The sequence below is a fragment of the Erpetoichthys calabaricus genome, chromosome 8 (genome assembly GCF_900747795.2).
Source record: "Erpetoichthys calabaricus chromosome 8, fErpCal1.3, whole genome shotgun sequence".
NCBI classification, from domain to species: Eukaryota; Metazoa; Chordata; class Cladistia; order Polypteriformes; family Polypteridae; genus Erpetoichthys; species Erpetoichthys calabaricus.
In genome coordinates this window covers 38964893-38986429 of record NC_041401.2, presented here as the reverse complement: position 1 = coordinate 38986429, position 21537 = coordinate 38964893, and the positions used below count along the sequence as shown (strand labels likewise).

The 21537-nt window shown below is 40.8% G+C and overlaps 1 protein-coding gene across 1 annotated transcript in view; it reads right to left on the bottom strand.

Annotated features, from left to right (window-relative positions):
• The window catches only part of kalrna (kalirin RhoGEF kinase a), a 797086-nt gene that overhangs the window by 678555 nt on the left and 96994 nt on the right, over window positions 1-21537 (bottom strand). The window lies entirely within an intron of this gene.

Genomic DNA, 21537 nt, shown 5'->3' with positions numbered 1-21537 from the left:
CCCAAAATAAACACTTTGCAATTCTTACTTTGTTAACTGCAGGTGGCTATGGAGATGATTGTTTATTTTTGCTTGGGTATGCGTGACATACATCGAGCCCGTCCTGGATACACGCCTTCCCTGCCGTCAGCGCCACACAGTGTGATGCCCCTGAAGCCAAAGTTAACATCTTCAAGAAGCAAAACCTGCACTTCGACGCTTTAAAAACGTACTGTATATACTCACGTATAAGTCGGGTCTTGAAACCCAAAAAATCGATCATAAAATCAGACCCCGACTTATATGCCCGTTCAGTTCACTTACATTTTTTTTTTTACATCTTCTTGCCTCCTCCAATCTCGCATCAGTTTCTCAGACACATTGAATTTTGTTGCAGCAGAGCAGTTACCAGTTTCTTTCACCACTTTAAAACAAACTTCATATTTTCTTCTGATCAAACGCTCCATTGTAGATAAGGAATGCACTTACGATAAAGGTGTATGGGGTTGTGAGATACAAAATACATAAAATAGTGCAAACATTGCTTTGGAATAGTTTGGGTATTACCGTGTGGTTATGTAGGTACAATACATAGAAAAAAAAGGCAGTGTGCTCTGTGGTTACTCTCTCAGGTGGGCGTTAGCATATAATAATTCCTTGGACCAACAGTGTGAGTTTTCCACTTATACGACCGACATTATACAATACCAGAAATTATACAGTAAAATCAAGCCCCAACTTATCCGCAGGAGAACTTATCCACGAGTATATACGGTAAGTGCTTTTACTTTGTTCAGCCTAAGTCATTTGTACGCTGTTCTTAAAACATTTTCCTTTACATTGGTAATGCTCAGCAGGCCAATAAGCTCAAACTGACTCCACTTCCAGGCTAAGTCCTATAAACCCATAGAGCCATCTCAATTTGACCTGAGCCAAACCAGAAGATAGAGCTCCTGTAAGATCAACCCACTCAACCAAGCAGTAATTTCAATATACGAGAAGGCTATACTGTGCATTTCTGTTCTCCAGTGCCATCAAGTGTTTGCTTTTGTTTTGATTTATTTGTTGAATTAAACAGGATGACCCGACTGGTGTCAAAAAATTTCCTTAGGATTTGGTTCTTACTACTGTATATCAACCACAGTTATCATTAAATATTTGCAGTGCTCTGGTATAGGATTAGGAAAAGTGCTGTTATGGTTAAATCAGGGCTCCCCCCATGGCTGGAGTTCAAATGTCTCTTTTATGTCTATTTGGTTAATTTTTTTTATGTTAACATTGTTGGTTATTTAGTTTCTGTATGTCTAGATATTTTTGAGTGTGTGTCCATGACTGTCAAGGAACTGCCCTACAAAGGCTGAGAAAAAAAAACACAGTCCCTTGCAGTTCATTGAATGAGGTGGAATGGGTGAGTTTCTCTGGTAAATATTGTGCGCTTTTCTAATTTCTTGGATTTTTGACCTCTGTGTTTTTTTTGTTTGTTTTTTTTTTACAATTCTTGTGATTTTGTGCTGCTTTTGTGCTCTTTGGAGCTTCACTGCTACAGAGTATTTTTCTAAAAATAAGCCTTTTTATTTATAAAGATTCTACCTTTGCTCTCTTGTCACTAGCCAGGGCTTGGTGGTTTCCCCCATCTAGTGGGCTTTTTTGAGACTTTTGTGCTAGGAACTCTCTAGTTTATGACTTGTGCCAGCTGGGAGGACTCAAGTGAAGAGCCACTGCACCCCCCCAAACCTCCCATGTTCGTGGAATTAGTTACACATAACCCCTGGGTGTCTTCTACAGGAACCAACCAATGATAAGGAGGCCCTGTGCTGAATAGGACAAGCAGGAGAGATTCAATCTATCATCTGGTCTGGGAAAAGCAAAGGAGGAGCTGGAATGTGTAGTGGTGAAAATAAGTATGGATGGCTATGCACTACTTGTTACCTCCTTGATCTTCACTAGAACAAGCAAGCAAAAAAAGGGATAGATGAATGAATTAATAACTTGGTCGTTTCTTTTTGCACAATGTCAACCATTTGTACACTTCCTAGCATGACAGGCAGCACAGCTTGTCTATCAAGAACATCCATCCCTTAGTGAAACCAACTTATCCAAAGCCTCCACTACAGGTTTCAAGGTACTCTGTTAACTGGCAGACAGAACCTACTATCACTTTGACATTTTTTTTCTTACAAAATAAAATATTTTACTTAGCAGGACATTTTTACCAGGCGGGAAATTAACAAAAACCAAAAGTGTGTTTACCACCAGTCCCTGTTCTTGATTAAAGACCTCAGCAAATCTGCAGCCCTTTGTTCAGACATGTTTACTGCAGTTTAATCAGTTGTGCACTCAGGCTTACTGCCTCCTGGGCGCCAACCTCTGCTTATAAAAACACAAATATATGTCAGCCTACAACTTACTTTGGGTGAGCATAACAGAAAGCTTTGTGTTACTGCAAGGTCTCTCAAGTGACACATAAACTCTTTAGATATCTGAAAATGCTTGTGTCGCTGGGTAACTCAAACAGTGGTATGTTGATGCCTGGCAAACTCTCTCAAAGAGCTGAGAACATTCGCAGTCCAAATGTCACCAGACAAATGTGGAGGTGTTCATCATATCTACGCTTTCACCGTTACTGTTACATGCTCTTGAAGGATGTCACAACATGTCACACAACGGGAGGTTCCTCAGGTGGCCAAGTCTAATAAACTGCAAAAATTACAAACACCATACATCTGCATGTTTCCAATGGATTTATGAACATTTGTTAACATTGTGAGGTGTCTATCAAGTACCCTGTTAAGCCATGTTGAGGTCAAACATCCAAAACACAGGAGTGTGTCCCAGGTGGCGGAGCTCAACAACCTGTAAGATGTTACAATACATCACACGTGTGGGTCTTTAAGGGACCTGTCAACACCTGTGAACATGATAAGACTTCCATCTGGTGACTAAGTCCTTTACCTCACATGTCACAAAAATTACCATATTGGGGTGGCTTTCAGAAAAGAGATCTGAGAAAACATTATATGGTGGGGTGTCTGTTAGGTGACTGAGTCCTTTATAACAAAAATGTTACAAGTCCTTCATATTGAGCGTATATCTCAGATAGCTGAGCTTAGTTTGATGAGTATGAAGTCAGAAAGGCAACATTACAGGTATTCCCCAAGATATGAGTGTTCAAGTTACCATCGTGTTATTTATATTCCTATTAAGACCGTTCATGTATATTAAAAATAGAAACAGCCCCAGCACTGACAACAAAGGGACACCACTTTTAACATCACCCAATTCTGATAAGGTTCCTCACACCATCATCCTCTGCTTCCTGTGTTTTAACCAATTCTGCACCCATCTACACACTACACCCTGAACTCCCACTTCTTTTAGTTTGATTCCCAACCTCTCACGTGGGACCTTATCAAACTATTACTGAAAGTCAAGATAAATAATATCGTTTGCACCACTTGGATTGTATCCTTTTCTTGCTTCCTCAAAGAATTCCGGCCTATTAGTAAAACATGACCTCCCTCATCTGAACTCACACTGACTGTTCTGTAAAACTCCTGCTCTTGCCATGTGATGCTCAACCTTTTCCTTAAACTTCTCCTTCTTCTCCATTGCCATACAAACTTTAAAGACTGGCCACATTATAAGGTGTCACTCTCTATCTTTTGATGTCACAGAATTGTCTCTCAGGCGGCCATGCATAGACATTGTCCCCATAATTCATAGTAATGAATCAGCCAGATAGGTGTGTGCCTCAACATGGAGCTCTTAAATGACAGAGTGCATTCACTGGCCACATGCTGGCTCCACTCCCAAGCAGCTCTGTTGCCTTGCCATTAACAACAAAAGCGCAGAAACAGAAGATAATGGAATGCACCAAGACACAACAGCACGAAGACCTCACAAAAGCCAAGGTTTAACTGTGAGGTCTGTCTGACAAAAAGACAATACAACTGCAGATTAACAAGACACTGTTGAATCAGTCACATCCTCCTGTTGTGTGAGTTTAAGATAGATAGATAGATAGATAGATAGATAGATAGATAGATAGATAGATAGATAGATAGATAGATAGATAGATAGATAGATAGATAGATAGATAGATAGATAGATAGATAGATAGATACTTTATTAATCCCAAGGGGAAATTCGCAAGACATGCGCACTTTCCAAAGAAGCAAAAACAAAATAGGTGATATATATTCTATATATGCTTTTGTATGTGTTGTGTGTTTTATTGTTACTGTATCACTGTGATTATTCTGAGAAGACATGCAATTCAATTTTCATTGAGGTTTGTACACATGACAGAACTGTGCTGAAACCCACCTGTGTTCATATTCATAAAAACATTTTAATGTGAAAAATAGCAAAGCCTCAGAAAACAAAGAAAAATATCAGGGACCACTGGTTTTAAACAATGGATTATCTCTCAAACGCATAAGTCCTCTAGAATTTCAAACAACATACGGTACACAGAGTAAGATGGCTTATCAGCCAAGTGAAGCAGCTGAAAATTCTCTGAAAATGACATAAGCTCCAAATGGCTTCCCAGTTCTGGTCCAGAGGCTCACCAATTAGCCTGCATCCAGTCATTCAGTCTCTTTTAAATTTGAATTTGGTGATGTGTTGGTGCTGTGTGTGTTGTTTAAAGTATTAAACCTGCGCCTTCTTCTCATTTTCTCTTTACCACTTCTGCTTTTTACTGTTCAGTTTGTTTTATTTTTTGTCTTCTTTTACATTTGTCATATAAGGTAATGAGAATCCGTCTGTTATCAGATGGGGTACACCACAGTAAGTATATAAAAATGAATAGTAATTAAATGATTATTGCACATTTGGTTAACTGGACCCAGTCTGAGTGAGTGTGCTCCATGCTCTGTGATGGACTGGCACCCTGTCCAGAGTTATTTCCTACCATGTACCCAATTACTTGCAAACACCAACATATGGTAAATTTGGAATTGCCAGTTAACCTAACGTGCAGTTTTGGGGATATGGAAAGGAAAACCGGAGTACCTACAGAGAAACCCACAGAGACATAAGGAGAACATGCAAACTCCACATAGAAAAAAACTGGGAGGGAGGATTTGAATCCAGGATGCTGAATCTACAAGGCAGAAGCAGAGTGGCGGCTCTCTGGCTAGAGGATCTGGGCTGGTAACGCAAAGGTTGTTGATTTCAATCCTGGCAGTTTACAAAAGGAATGCTACTCCGTTGAGCCCTTGAGCAAGGCCCTAAACCTGCAATTGGTCCAGGGGCGCTGTACAGACAGTTGACCTTGCACTCTGACTCCAAAACCCTCTGAACTCCTCTACAGCATCCACATCAGAAAAGCAGACCGTCTATAACAGGAATACTGATCTGATGTATTTCAATGGTATGATATATGGTTACACCAGATACAGTATGTACAAATGCAAAAAGAAAAAATCGGGAGTGGTCTCCCCTAGACTTTCTTGTATACTCAGATATGGGAATGGATATTTGAGAAGTAAACCAGAAGACAATGATTATATTTTTACTAGCCTACCCACGGCATAATCACGCCGCTCTTTTAATGAGTTTTAAGCACAGAGAAAAAAATGAACATTTGAAAAATCCGTAATTTAATAAACCACCAAGAAAAGTAACATTGCAACAATGCACTCTACGAACCAACATACAATTGTCCGTGACTGAAAACTGGAGGACCGCCGTCGTGCCTCCACCTCCCAGAGTGAGGGACGGGGCAGGATGGTGCTCAGGCGTGGAGGGCGGAACGGGGGGAGAGTGGAAGGACACCCATTCTGCCCCCTTTGTCCCGGCCCCCCCGCAATTCATTGTTCTTTGTGGTTCCGGCTGCTTTTCTATATATAATCCACCAAGTCACCCGAACATGGTAGTAGAGAGGGGGATGTGTGTACAAAGGGCAGGGACGTAATCGGTGCGAGCGTATGACCCGCACTTACTGGGAATTCCTCGTTCATGGGGAACAATTGCAAGCCCCGGTCCCCATCACGAATGGGGTTCAACAGCTTACCCACGCCTGTTGGCGCCAGGTACACACATGTTGATCCATTCAGTGTAGCGCGTGTGCAGTACCGGACATCCAAGGGCATCACAGACTTGTTAATGCTCAGTCTCACATGGCTGAAGGCCACCTGTCCCTCTAAAAAGTTGGACACCGACCGGTTGGCGATCGCGTAACTATTTCGCAGTAAGAAGTCTCATTCGTTTTTGGAATTATCCAGACAAATCGCTCCACCAACTAGGAACGGCCATGCACCACCACCCAGAAAATCGAGAAAGAGCTATCAATCTGTCAATCTTCTCCGTGTCCTGGCCGGGTGAGGTTTCCCGTGTTGAGTCAAATTAAGCAAAATTTGTGTGTGGTGAGTTGTTGGGTCCGGGCACATGAACAGGCACTGTGAATGCCTTGAGAGCGTGGGTGGCCGCGTGCCAGAGAATAATGAGTATCTATATATCTTCTTAGATATAGACAGCATCTGATAGTTGTGATGGTTTTACACTCCAGTACATTGCGATGAACGCTGGTAACAGTCAGGCGGGCGGGCAGGCAGGCGTTCTCGTCCCATGCTCTTAGTTGGTGGGTGTGTCTCTGTATCAGTTCGAGTTGTTGGGCAGTGCTCTGTCATTTGTATCTCATGGTCGGACGACTTGGTGGATTATATATAGAAATGCAGCCGAAACTGAAACGAATAATGAAAAGTTAACGTGGCTCAGTGGTGCATGTGTACTGTAGCAGAGACGAAAGCGAGTTGGTGAGTTGTTGCGTCCGGGCACATGAGCAGGCACTGTGAATGCCTTGAGAGCGTGGGTGGACGCGTGCCGGGGAATAATGAGTATCTATATATCTTCTTAGATATAGAAAGCGACTGAGGTGGTGTTTGGTGAATTGTTGCAGTTTGTGAGTTAGCAGTTGTGATGGTTTAACACTCCAGTACATTGTGGTGAATGCTGGTAACAGTCAGGCGGGCAGGCATGCTCTTAGAGTTGGTGGGCGGGTCTCTGTTAGTTGTTGTCATATCCTATGGTGTTAGAGTTGGTGGGCGGGGCTTTGCGAGTTGACGGACGTGGCTATTTCTTGCGTATCCCATGGTTGTCTTCCGGCAGTGTGAATGCCAAGAGAGACAGGGTGGCGGTGTTTGGTGAGTTGTTGCAGTTTGTGAGTTAAAGGCTGTGATGGTTTTACACTCCAGTACATTCCGGTGAATGCATTGCAGTGAATGCTGGTAACAGTCAGGTGGGCGGGTGTGCAGGCGGTCTCGATTAGAGTTAGTGGGCGGGTCTCTGTGAGTTGGCGGGCGTGGCTATGCCATGCGTATCCCATGGTTGTCTTGCTTGTTCTGTCTCATTAGAGTTGGTGGGCGGGTCTCTGTGAGTTGGCGGGCGTGGCTATGCCGTGCGTATCCCATGGTTGTCTTGCTTGTTCTGTTGGCTTAGTGAATTATATATATAGATATTATGTACATTAAAGAACCATCAACAACAAATCAAATCAAATTAATAATATATTTAACAATTATTATAAAAGTAAAGTTGAATAAATCGGACTTCACAGCTGCATGAATAAAAGGTAAAGTACCACCTCCGGTTAACGGAAATACAGTGGCCCAAAAGTTGATAGAAATTTGCCTTTTGCACCTACAGTAATACATGTATGCAAAATTTGGTTGACCTAAGTGAAAGCGTACTCAAGCTATCGTGTTTACATACCTACACACACACACACACACACGCACACACACACACACACACACAAACACAGAGACAGACACACAGACATAATTCCAAAAATGGTATTTTCAGACTCAGGGATGCCTTAAATGTCGAGATTCATCAAAATCTTGAAATGGAATTTTTGGAAGATTCCAATACTTTCCCTAACACTTTGTATACAAGAAAGTTAGGGAGGTCTAAAACGTCAAGATTCATCAAAATCTCGACATAGAATATTTGAACGATTACAATACTTTCCCTATACAAGAAAGTAAAAAATGCAACAAGAAATAAAATAAAATAAGGAAAAAAAACAAAATAAATAAATGAAAATTTTGACTAATAGGTAAAGTTAATTTAACCTGTCAGTTGAAAATCTGTAAGTGAAAATCTGATGGCCGCTTGTCTATCACCTGGACTTTTAGTACCAAAAACACTTTTCATCAGTTATGGATGGGATTCAAGAGGCTGAGAGTGTGAATAAGAATGAGTGTTCCATCCACTGCAATCACCTACAATGCAATGGCATGAAAACCAGTTTTAGTGCCATGCAAAGCACTTTGTTAATAATATTATTACAGTATTTACTTATTTGGTTAAAAACCTTTATCCAAGTCAACTTACAACATCTGAGATACCTTTGGGTTCATTTCTTTTGTTTTTCCAGGTGGAGCACAGGAAGGTGAAGTGACATGCTCATAGTCAGGCAGCATCTATAGCAGGACTGGAACCCACAATCTCAGGGTCTTTTGCGTATATGGTACAGTAGTACAGATTTGGACATAGCAGACTAGCTGAGGCCATGTAAATCACAGATGATCTGCAGGAATCCACAGAAGGTACATAGTGGAACTGAGGGCAAAATTCTGGAATGTTCCTCTTTCCAATTCGTCCTGTACAAGACCAAGGAGGGTTTTTAATTCATCTCAGGTAGCCAGTACTTCTCCATTAGTTGTTGATAACTGAGCTGGTCCAAGGGGTTCATGCCTGCCAGCAAAGGAGCATTTAGATCAGCTACTTGGCTTCTTGGACTCAAATGGCATTAAACTGCATGACTATCTGCTTAGCTGCCACTGTCATCGTGGTACTAAGGGGTGATTCGCCTTCCGACTTTAAAGGATGTGACGGATTACATAGCGGGCTTGATTAGTTAACTCATAAAGTAACATCTATCTATCAATATGTACTCAAATTCTATATAGGAGTTAAAGCTACAAAGAGCCATTGTTCTGCTAAACTAGAACCTATTGTACATTATAATTGTATAATTTATATTGTAGAATCAACCTATTATTATTATTATTGTTATTATGTTGTCTAAATAAGAGTGTCAGTGTGTTCTTTGTAATCTACTTAGGGTGACCTCTGTCTCTCTGTGACAGAATCGCAGGCAAAAGTCTAAATAAAGAACGGCATTAAATATAACAAGTGGGTCAGCTCACTCATTAATTTCCAAACGAGATTAAGTGCTACATTAGTTATAACGCATTTCAGGAAACACTCGCTAATTAACGAACAATCTTAAGTGTGAGATAAGGAAGTACAGTACATAGTATTATGAAGCTTTCAGCATACACACCTCTGATTGAATGACTGATTGATAAGCAACCATATCTACTACTGCAGCTATTTTTGTGCAGTGACCCAGGTATTTTACAATACTATAATTGTCCAATTATTGTTTCATTCTATTATATAATGAATAAACCATTATTTTCCAAAAGATTAGTACAGTGCTCACAAGATGGAAGAAATGGAGAAAGACTAACACTTAGAAATAGCACATAGTTTGAGCAAGCAGATGATTTCTGGAGTATTTTTTAACATTTTGTTTTGCTGGCATTTTAAAGATTCCCAGAGACATGACATCTTTCTGTTTTTTGTTACAGATGACTAACAGTCTCCAAGTAGTGGTTGACAGTCATCAATCTCCCTGACACATACAGGCTCATTCTTCATTAAGTATTGCTGGAGTGCGAACACAAGTGTACTGAACTTAATAGTGGCTTTCTCCAATCATCAAGGAGAAGTGGGCCAGTCCAGACTAACAGAAGCACATAAGAATGGACCCAGAATTGTGCAGGGTCTAATGAGAAGCAATGCCCTGGGTGCTCTTCTCATTTCTTCCTGCCTGGTGGCCTGCATAGGAGGCCAACAGCTCATGTTCAGTAGGCTCCACTGAGTGTCTCAATCCAACCCCACAACCCTGACATTTTGGCCAGGGTCCTAGAAGCTGCATGTTTTGTTTTTTTTTACAAACATTTTACTGATATAAGATACAGAAGTACATTGTGGGCAGCATTTCCAGGCGGCCCTGATTTTTATGCAGAATGTAAAACAGCGAGCTTGTTAAATTCCATCATGCCTAGAAAAAATTATGCAAGGCAGCGCCTGAGGTCACATTCTTAATTTTTCCAAAAAATGTTACACTTGTGCATCAGCCTCAACCACAAACCACAAACATGCATGTTCCTTTACCCAGATGTAATGAAAAGCACAAAAAAGAAAGAATTCTGGATGTTCTGTATAATAAGTGAAAAGGCCACATGTGGTCAAGGGGTCAGGAGGGAAATCGGGCTCTGAAAAAATCATACCGGTCATGAGATGTTAGCCAAAATGAAACCAAACGCCAACTGAGAGATCAAGAGGTTAAAAGTCAGGAGGTTCCAGAAGAATCAGAATCATATTAGTTCAAATGAGGACCAACAAATGGTGTGCAACAAAGCCACACTGGCACCATCAAAGGCACTAAATGCTAGACGATGACACTTAATCATGAGATGTTGTCCAAAGAAACAGCAAAGGCCACAGACGCATCAGTGATGTATGTACAACTAAGCCATAATGACACCATGCAGCGCCTATGGTGTAAGAAAGCTACATGATTGTCCCCCAAGATTTTCCTTGGGTAGAAATGTTAACACATTTATGTGTGGTAAAATGTATTTTTATTCATGTCTTGCTTACTATATTTATTTATTTTAACAATGTATGGAAATCACTTGCAAGATGCAATTTGACATTTGAAAAGTGCTTTCTAAAACACTCAGGGTGCTATATATGGATGGGTGGCACTTAATTCTGAAATCTCTGACAAAGGGAAACAACAGGCCACATTGTTATAATTAGAATGTTTATGCATTTTTTCAAGTTTAATATTATAGATTTACTTATTCTGAGCTTCTTTCTATGGGTTTTTGGGGTCAAGGATTAATATCATTAGTTTTTTTAAATTATGTATGGATACGCTTTTGTAAATTATTTTAGACCACTTTCTTGCCCATTTTGTGTATGTTATAATCGCCACTGTTACTTACCATCCACTGTTGGGAAGCTTCATCTGGTTGTTAGGGACATATCCTCAGAGGTCATTTCTGTGTGGCTGTGTCACGATGGGTCTAAAGGAAAGCCCTTTGATGGGTTTCCCTATCCCTAAACTCCTTTTTTTTTTTTTTTTTTTACAAAGAAACTTTCACTAAGTACCTTTGCATTTTGTCTTCGGGTTTTGACTCACGCTTTCATCTCTCAAATTTAATTTTGATTTTGCTATGACAAAAGACAATTTTGATCTTAAGGTTCTGACCCTCCTACCTGTTTCTGACTACATCTCTACTCCTGCCACTGGTACCTCTGCAGCAAAACACACGTGGTCAACAAGGCTGGTGCCAAATGAATCATAATAGTCTATTAAATAAACAACAAACTGTAGGGAATGGTTGACAAAAACATAGTGAAAAAGGGGTGTCAGGCCTCAGAAAAGTCCCACATCCCAGACCAGGACCTTCACTGACCTGCTTAGAGATGGCCTCACCCTTGGCAGCCCAAACTCCACATGCAGGCTTCAGCCTGCACAGGCCTAAAATAGGGCCCTGGTTTTCTAACAATTTGAATTATTATAAAATGTCCTTCAAAATATGCAAAAAAATGCCTTTGAATGGAGACAAGCCATGTAGCCATGTTTTTGTGGACGTTGTCAATGGCACATTACAGCAGAGCTGTCATTTTGGTGTCGTCAACAGAGCTTGCCATGGTTCCTTCCCTGTCAGCAATGCTGTACGGAAACCCAGCTGTTGTTTTGCTATCATTAGAAGAGCTCGCAACACTCTTTTTCCTGTTAGCAACCCTACCTGCCCATGCAGCTGTTGTTCGAATCCACACAGTCGTTGGTTTGCTGTCAGCCACAGAGCTTGGCATGAGAAGAACCTGAGGCCAGGTTAAACGACCAAAGTACATAGTTCTCCTGAACAATTCATGGGTGATTTTACACATATCATGACATAAACTCTCGACAAACACCAAGATCAACCTTCAAAGCCCAGTGGTCCACATGACCAATGGACAACTGCTAGTATTTTTTATATATATGTATGTGATATATAGTACCTGCCAAATAATACGAAGAGTACACAGCATGTGTTTCACCCTAATTGGGGCTCATCAGTTGTATGCAATTTTGCTTCCCCTTGCAGTGATTAAATCTCGGACATCAGCACCCGAGGCACAGATTCAGTTGTTGCACCATGGCGGTTGGTTTGTTTACGTGACAAGGTATGTATATATAGATATATATAGATAGATAGATTATAAACAAGTTTTATGTAATTACAATAAACATATGAAAAATAATACTTCAGAAATAAAAACAATAATAAAAAGGAAAATATACAAGCAAAGTGGAAAAATCATACCTGTAACCCACAAATGATCTGCATAAAATCACAATGGCTTCATCCAACATGCTGGAGAATGACACTTAATTGTGACATGTTTGCCAAATTCCACATGTGATAATGAAGTTAGGAGTGTGGAAGCTGTGATAAAAAATGTATTAGTCCTACCATTGGGCAACAATTGATGTACATCAAAGCCTTACTGACATCATCCAAGGTCCCACTATAGGGAGACACTTAATTTTCAGATGTTTGGCAAAATAATATAATGATAAAGAGCTGAATATGAAAACTGAACTGAATTTGAAAACAAGCCTTTATTTAGTCTCAGGGCAGGATAAGATTTATATCTAAGAAAATGCTTGCTTATCAGACATCCTTAAAAAAACAAGGAATTAATAATTAATTTTCAGAATAATAAATATTTTTGGTTGGTCCAAACAAACGTTATATATAACATTATATTGCATCATGTTAAACAAATTACGTTTTAATGAAATGTTTTTTTCAAGCAAAAATATCTACAGAAGATAATAACATGATGCAAAAAAAACAATGCCGCACCTACACTTTCCACACCAGTCTCGGGAACCCTGTGGTCTCAAACAAAGATGTAGTCTGTTCTGAAGTTTCTGGTTTCAGGCAGTTTGAGCGAGGCTTGGCAATAGCGTCACTGTGACATCATACACATACCCGAATTTTGAGTCAGTGCTCCATCTAGCATCCACGTGGGTGGTTGTGTCGTGTGCAGATACTGTACTGTTGGAGTTTCATAGTAATTCTCAAAGTTTTCTTTGTGATGAACAAAAAAGTGAGAAACGGTGTCAGTTTACACTAAAAGAAAAGTTAACAATCCTAGAAAAAGTTGATTCTGGAATGAAGAAAAATAACGTGACAAAAGCATTCAGAATTGCGACTTCATTTTCGTCTTAACGTTCCGTTTACATTTTGTGTTCATACCTGTATTCCTAACATCACGTTTTAATTCTGTAGTCATATATGTATTTCTATAAAAAAAGATACATCTAATGTTTCAGTTTAAGAAGCACTGTTTCTTCATATAAGTATTGTCAAGCTTGTGTAAAAGAGTTGCACAAGAGACAGAAAGGTGACTCCAGGTTTCCAAGGAAAAATGCAGGTAATTTATTACTGTATAGAAAAGGCAGGTACAGTCTCAAGACTTCAGTCAAAATTGAAGCTGTTACTTTAGTAGTCAAGCACTTGAGATAGGAGCCACAACGCCAGGGCAGTTGTCTTGCTCTAGCTCCTATCTTCAGATTAGAAGAACACCAGCAGCTCGAAATCAGTACTGTGGCAGACCAGGAGAATGTGAGGAAGAGCAGGTCAAAGCCTGGTGTTAAATTTTCCAAACATCGTGCAACAAGCATGTTACACAGTAAGCCTGATCCTGCAGAGAACAACCAATTACTTTGCTTTTGGTTTACTGTTTACCAGACTCGGCAGAGCAGCTATGAAACTGTTCTTGCATTGCTGCCATTAGAGATGGTGAATCCTTTTCACAATAGAAAACATATTGTCCCCAAATTTGTTATAACGAAACTTCTGTTATAACAATATTTTTATGGTCTCATGAATTTTGTTATAATTGGATTTTACCTGTAGTACCTCTAAACAGCTTTGTTTTGTAAATCCATCCACATTCTAAATCCGGCAACATCTTTATGCTGGAACCAACTGTGAATGGGGCACCAGCCCATCACCATGACCCCCTTTCCAGACCCTCTAGATTTAGAGTCACCAATCAATCTAATCTGCGTACCTATGCAAAACCTGCCTGGGCTCAAATATGCTTCTGTAAGGCTACAATAATAACCTGCATACCATCTTGCTGCCCTGTAGCACTGATGCCACCGCATCTGGTCTGCTCCAAATTAAGAGACAGAAGAAAAAAGCCAATGGAGCCTCGACCACAGAAAATCTGATGGCAAGAATATATACAAGGACTGTCAGCACAAGGTTGCTCCCACATCTCTGTCTCTCACAAGCTCATGCAATTGAAATAAACCTTGGATGTTTCACTCTGCTATTATGATATAATGGTCTTGAAGGAGGGCCTAAATACTTGCTGGATCTACTGTGCCATGCAGTTAGAAGGACATGATACATATTAATCACCACAAAAAATGAAGCAGCTCTTCACTGTCCTGCCAGGTTTTATTATGTGTGCTTTAAGAGCTGATAGTCTACACATGCAATATAAATGGGAGCGATCATAGCTCACCCCTACACAAACCTAAAACACCATTTTAATACTAGCAAGAGGAGCTATAAATTTGTCATTTACATGTCCAAATCAAGGCTTAAATCAAACTTGGCCTCTTCTGTAGTTGAGTGACGTTAAATCGGCACACCGCTTCAAAGACAACAACCCAATTTGTTTTACTGCACTTTCAAGCATTCAGGGTTTCACAGACATTCTTGGATGTGTTACTGATGCCGCCCACTCTCCAACAGAATGGCACTGTAAAGAGCATACTTTTATATAATCATCTGGCCTTCTGTTTGCCCAAACCGATGAAAACACCATCTTTGTGCAGATTAGTCTTTTGTAAAGTTCCTCCTTATATGCTCCCAAATACCTCTCAAACAAATAAAAGAAATATTTGGAGTTTAACTCCTATACTGGTGTTTAGAAAAATAGGTGACCGAATTTCTTGTTAAGGTATAATTTTGACATAAACAAAATTCCAGTTAAATTGTCCAGTTTTATAAGCAGGTACTACTGTCCTGGACCTTAATTTTTAAATATTAGCCAATCCGTAAAGTAGCATACGCCACATAATTATGTATTGATTGGTGAACACTTCCTGAACGACACAGTTGTCCAAATGGCATGGGTTTCAGGATACAACTGTAAGTGAATGAAAAGATAGACCTCTGGAGAGAGCAACATGTAATTGTCCGTGACTGAAAGCGGGATCGTCTGTGACGAAGAAGGCCACGCTGGTGAAAGTTACTTCGTCGGAAGGGATAAGTGTCAGTACTTGTAGATTAAGGTGTAGCGAGTCTTCGTTGTTGACGCTTAATATAGCTTGCGTACTGAGTTGTTCCGAAGTCACAGTTGAGAAATACGTTTTTAATGTCTTTTAAGCATAGGGGAAAAAATGAACATGTGAAACATCCGTAATGTAATAAGCCACCAAGAAAAGTAACATTGCAACAATGCTATCTACGACCTGATCTCTGTAAACAGAAGTGAAAACAAAATCGAGCCCGATGCATTCTTTAACTGCCTTGTGGCGCTGTAGTAGTGCTGCTGCTTTGCAGTAAGGAGACTGTGGAAGATTGTGGGTTCACTTCCTGGTTCCTCCCTGTGTGGATAGCGCTTTGAATACTGAGAACACTGCTATATCAAAGTAACGAAGTATCATTATTCTTATGCGTCCAGCGCTCTCTCTCGCGCGCGCGTGCACGCCTGTATGCTTGTGTGTGTCGCTCGCTCTCGCTCGCTCGCTGCACGTGTTCCTGCAGGCATACCAGTAAGTGAAAGAAAAGATCGAACTCTGGAGAGAGCAACATACAACGGTCCGTGACTGAAAACTGGTTTTGGCAGATACATGCATATCTTTTTGAAAGTTTGGCCCTGTGCCTTGTTAATTGTAATCGCAAAGGCCAATCTAACAGGAAATTGTCTTCATGTAATAGTAAAAGGCAAATTATCCGCGACAAACAAACTGTTTTACACGCTGCATACCAACCTGCGGCGTAGTACACGCCGCATAATCACGCCGCTTTTTAAATGTTTTTTTAAGCAGAGGGAAAAAATGAACATTTGCAAAATCCGTAACGCTGCTTTCAGTGAGTACAATGCACACGCGTTTAATTTGTCGGCCACTTTTTGCCAGCTGTCTTTTCTGGTTTGGGCTGCTTTTGCAGTGTTACCTATTGTGCATGTTAAATCTTGAAATCCTTTGAGTAACTAATTAACTAAGTAACACCCACCCACACACACAGCTTGTGTGAAAACAATGCACCTGTTCTTTCATCATTTTGTTGCAGCCTATCAAAGACTTGCTGATCATGTTTTCTAGACTCAATATACATTGGCTTTTCACTCAGTGCGGGGGCGCGCATTCATCTCGGATTATTACATCTGCTACACGGCTGCGTTTGAAAAACCGACTTATTCCGGATGAGTTTCACCAGCATTAATGATTAGGAATCCGGCTGGAACAAAACCCTGCAGCCACAGGGGTTCACCAGGACCGAGTTTGGGAAACACTGCTGAACACAGACGAAACCGACTCATGTGAGGAGTTGGGGCGGGCATTCAGCGATTCACATCCGCAACAAACATGCCTCTTCTTACATGGTCCTGCCGCGTCCACCCTCGTTCTCAAAGCATACACACCGCCTGGTCATGTGCCCGCTCGCAAGAGCAACTCACGGAGACCCGCCCACCAACTCTAAAACCATGGCATGTAAAACAGTTTGCGATGGTGGTGTGTGCGTCATAACCGACAAGAATAATGAAAAGTCAACGTGGCTCAGAGGTGCATGTGGAGTCTAGCAGAGACGAACGTGAATGACGCCCTGTGTTGTGAGTTGTTGCGTCCGAGTTGATGGGCGTGGCTCAGCGAGTTGTCGTCGTATCCAATGACGTCGTGTTTTGTGAGTTGCTGCGTCCGAGTTGGTGGGCGTGGCTCTGCGAGTTTTCGTCGTATCCAATGGTCTTAGAGTTGGTGGGCGTGGCTCCTTCCTGTGTGCTTTCATGGGTGTCTTGCTTGCTCTGGCGGCAGCTTAGTGAATTATATACAGTGATCCCTCGCTATATCGCGCTTCGCCTTTCGCGGCTTCACTCCATCGCGGATTTTATATGTAAGCATATTTAAATATATATCGCAGATTTTTTGCTGGTTCGCGGATTTCTGCGGACAATGGGTCTTTTAATTTCTGGTAGATACTTCCTCAGTTGGTTTGCCCAGTTGATTTCATACAAGGGACGCTATTGGCAGATGGCTGAGAAGCTAGATTGCTTACTTTTCTCTCTCTCTTGCGCTGACTATCTGTGATCCTGACGTATGGGGATTGAGCAGGGGGGCTGTTCGCACATCTAGACGATACGGACGTTCGTCTAAAAATGCTGAAAGATTATCTTCACGTTGCTATCTTTTGTGCAGCTGCTTCCTTAAACGACATGCTGCACAGTGCTTCGCATACTTAAAAGCTCGAAGGGCACGTATTGATTTTTCACTGAAAAACAAACTCTGTCTCTCTCTCTCTCTCTCCCTGCTCCTGACGGAGGGGGTGTGAGCTGCCGCCTTCAACAGCTTTGTGCCGCGGTGCTTCGCATACTTAAAAGCCAAACAGCCCTATTGATTTGTTTGCTAGAGATTGTTTTCTCTATCTATGTGACATTCTGTGCTCCTGACACGCACTCCTTTGAAGAGGAAGATATGTTTGCATTCTTTTAATTGTGAGACAGAACTGTCATCTCTGTCTTGTCATGGAGCACAGTTTAAACTTTTGAAAAAGAGACAAATGTTTGTTTGCAGTGTTTGAATAACGTTCCTGTCTCTCTACAACCTCCTGTGTTTCTGTGCAAATCTGTGACCCAAGCATGACAATATAAAAATAACCATATAAACATATGGTTTCTACTTTGCGGATTTTCTTATTTCGCAGGTGGCTCTGGAACGCAACCCCTGCGATGGAGAAGGGATTACTGTATATAGATGCTTTTTCACCATAGATATACTGTATTTGGAATAATAAAGATATAAAATATAAAAAGAAAACTGTTTTTAAGGATAAGTTTGGGATTTTTTGTATTTTGAAAATTTCAACCTTTTTTAAACTAGTTCCCCATTTCTGGAGCCTGCACAGGCTGAAGCCTGCAGTTAGTATATGGGGATTAGCTGTCTTGGGGAGAACATCTTCTGGGCTGGCATGTGAAGGTCTTGGCCTGCTTCTGTAGCTTATTTTGGAGCCTCATGCCCATTGGTCATGTCTGGAACTCCACCTTACAACATTTTGCAAACCTCTCACACTTCGCTGTGCCCCTCTATCATGCTTTCTTTCACACCTTATAACGTATCTAAAGCAGTCGTCTAAAGCAGGACTGAGGTGGAAGGAAGGGTCCTAATACCAGACTACCCACATCATTGAGGTTACCAAACTAAAATTCAGTCTCTCTACTTCCATTTTTGAAAGGCAAAATCCAACAAACACTCCAAATAACCATCCATTTTCTGAACCTGCTTCTATTAGAGGGTTTTGCTATGTACTTGGGATTTTGTTTTGTTTCTGGCCATCACGTTGTATCCTATTGTCGATGGGGTTAAAAGGTTGCTCGATTTACCTTTTCCTTATCTGAGCTGTGAATAAAAACCTTGCTTCATGGATTTCTAAAGAATGTTTATTTTTTTAATCTCTCAGTCCCAGTTGCCCTTTTAAAAACGAGTTGGATTGGTTTCAAGTTGAAGGAACCTATCATTGAATCTTTTAGCCCAAAGAAGGAATACAATTGGAATGTGGCTAAAAGGCAGAAAACATGGCAAAATGTCACAAAGTTCCTTGATTACATGGACATTCACACAGACACAGGCTGGTTCTCTGATGCTATGTGACAATTGAATTCTTCAGCTAAAGTCTAAAACATACACTGATAGAAATTAGTAGGAAGTGTATTTATAAAGGAAACCAGGAAGAAAGTTTTAATACATATACAGTATTGTGTCATGCGTGTGCATCTGGGGACCACCTTCCTGACTCTGATGAGGTAAGCAATACCACCCCAGGATGTGAGTGGGGGCGCTGATGCTAACGTCATCTTCTCCTTTCTTCCCAGCAGCCAAGAAAATATGCCCAAGAGGGACGACTGATCCCAATAAGCTTCACCCCTTCATTCATCAGAATATAAGAACAGCTCATTTGCAGAATGCAGCATCAGATTCTTACCTGACAAACGCAGAGGACAGCGCTCCCATAATGCACACCAACAGCTAGCCTTGATCCACAGTCTTTTTGTTTTGAGTTGTTATTGACTGTCTCTGCAGTTATTTCATTACACTGGGCCACTGTTGTTGTACCGTAACCTTTTTTCTGGGTGTTGTCAAAATCTACAAGTAGTATGTCAGAAGTTTGAAGAGGATGCCACATTTTATAAGCAGTTGAATGATATTATTGGGAGAACTAAGTGAACTCAAAGAAGCCATAAGGGCTAAATAGTCCTCTACTGTCTGTAAAATTTATTAGTTTACAATGAGCTCTGAATAATGACCAAAAAAATGACAAACCTTCATGACAGGTGTCACACACGTGCAACTAGGAAGGAGCTGAGTGGACCAAATAGAGGCAATTACCCACCAGGCCAGGGGGTGGCCGGGTGCACTAAACCTACCTCTGTTATTTCTACAGGCCAAATATGGGAAAACATGCCTGATTTAACATCACTTCTGGTTCCGGTGCCCAGACTAACGTCACTTCCGGTGCCCAGACTGACATCGCTTCCAGTTCCAGCCAGATGACATCACATCCGGTCATGGCTTATAAAACTGCCATTTCCCAAAACCTCATCAGTTCAGTCTTAGAACTCAAACCAAACAGATCATTCCTGTTTTTAATACCCTTTTGCAGCCAGGGACAATATACGGGTGGCAACTCCAAACCTTTTTAAGTGTGTTGAGACTACTTCTTTTACACAGGGTAATGAGCTCAGCACTACTAGGGCAGCATGAGGTACAACCGCTATGTCTCCTGATTGAGAGGAGCCCGAAGAGGTTGTTAAGGTATGCAGTTTGGATGTCCCCATGGACGTTTACCACTGCAGGGAGTCTCTCTCTACTGGCCTGTAAGTATCTAGAAATTTCAAGAATAGCTGGAAGAAGCTGCTTAGCACAGGAAGACATGATCTGTCCAGCCTGGCACTGCAACTCTCACCAGGTAAATCACATAGAAAGTGAAGGGATATTTTTAAGCAGAATGTGCAAGTTTAACTTTACCTTTCATTACATTTTTGGCTGTATGGATTGAAAATTATAAATGCAAGCTGACAAAATCTAAAGTTTCAAAGCCAGGTTGCCACAAAAATATTGCAAACATTTTCTATGATTTTTACCATAATGTAATACTACACAGTGCCAGATTTGATCATAATAATACAGGGAGATTGAGTGTGATAGACAGGAAAAGTGAGCTGAAATATTTAAAAAACGAAGGAAAAACTAATAAGAAGTACAAATAACAGTTAAAATGAAAACAATCATTAATAACTGGCTAACTGGCATCCAGTGCTGGCTCGGCAACACTCCTATAAGTGCCCATCTCAGGCAAGGAAAACAGCTTTAATTCTGCCCTTCTAGGAATACGGAAAGGACATTGGATAAAACTCAGTGTGTCGGTTTAAGTGTCTGCTCATTCCTGCCAGGCTGGGTGATGGGTCATCTTAAAAGCATCCATCCATCCACTATGGAGCCCATTTAATCCAGTTAAGTGCTTTAAAAGCATTTCATTAATAAAACCTCTCTTGAATTATTTAATGAAAAAACACATGAGAGTAGAAAAGTAATGAATAACACAATTTTCCAAAAAACGTCTGACTAGGACACCAGCTAGGATCTCGTCTACATCAGAATCTCTTTTTCATATCTAAAGGCACATCAAAAAGCCAATGTATACCAGGAAATGTCATCCATCCATCCATCCATGTTTACTGGGACTGTGATTATACTCATGTTACTAAACGCTAAAGCAGGAGTTTATTATTATGCGCTTTCTGTGATGTATTTCTTTTTCATTTTACCCTTTGCATTGCCACTCATAACTCATAACCCCTCCAACTTCAGAGCGTCTTTTTAAAAAAAGCCAAATGTCCCCTGCAGACTCTGACTCGCTCCCTCAAAGGCGCTGTGCCATCTGGAAATATGGCTTGTGGATTGTCATCACTTTTCTTTTGTTGTTTTTATTTATGCCACAAATGTTTTTCCATAATCTACTGAGCTCAACTATAATTAAACCCTGAATAAGAGATCCACGTTTCAACTGTATTTCAGAGGCTCATTTTTGGATGGAAAGATTTACATTACAAATTTGTTTCATGCAGATGCATGCAGCCTCCGATAAGAATGCACACTGTACAGTGCCATGTCATCCATCATTCTGACGTCCTGATGTGAGCAGTTATTTCTTTATTATAAATTGTTAAGAT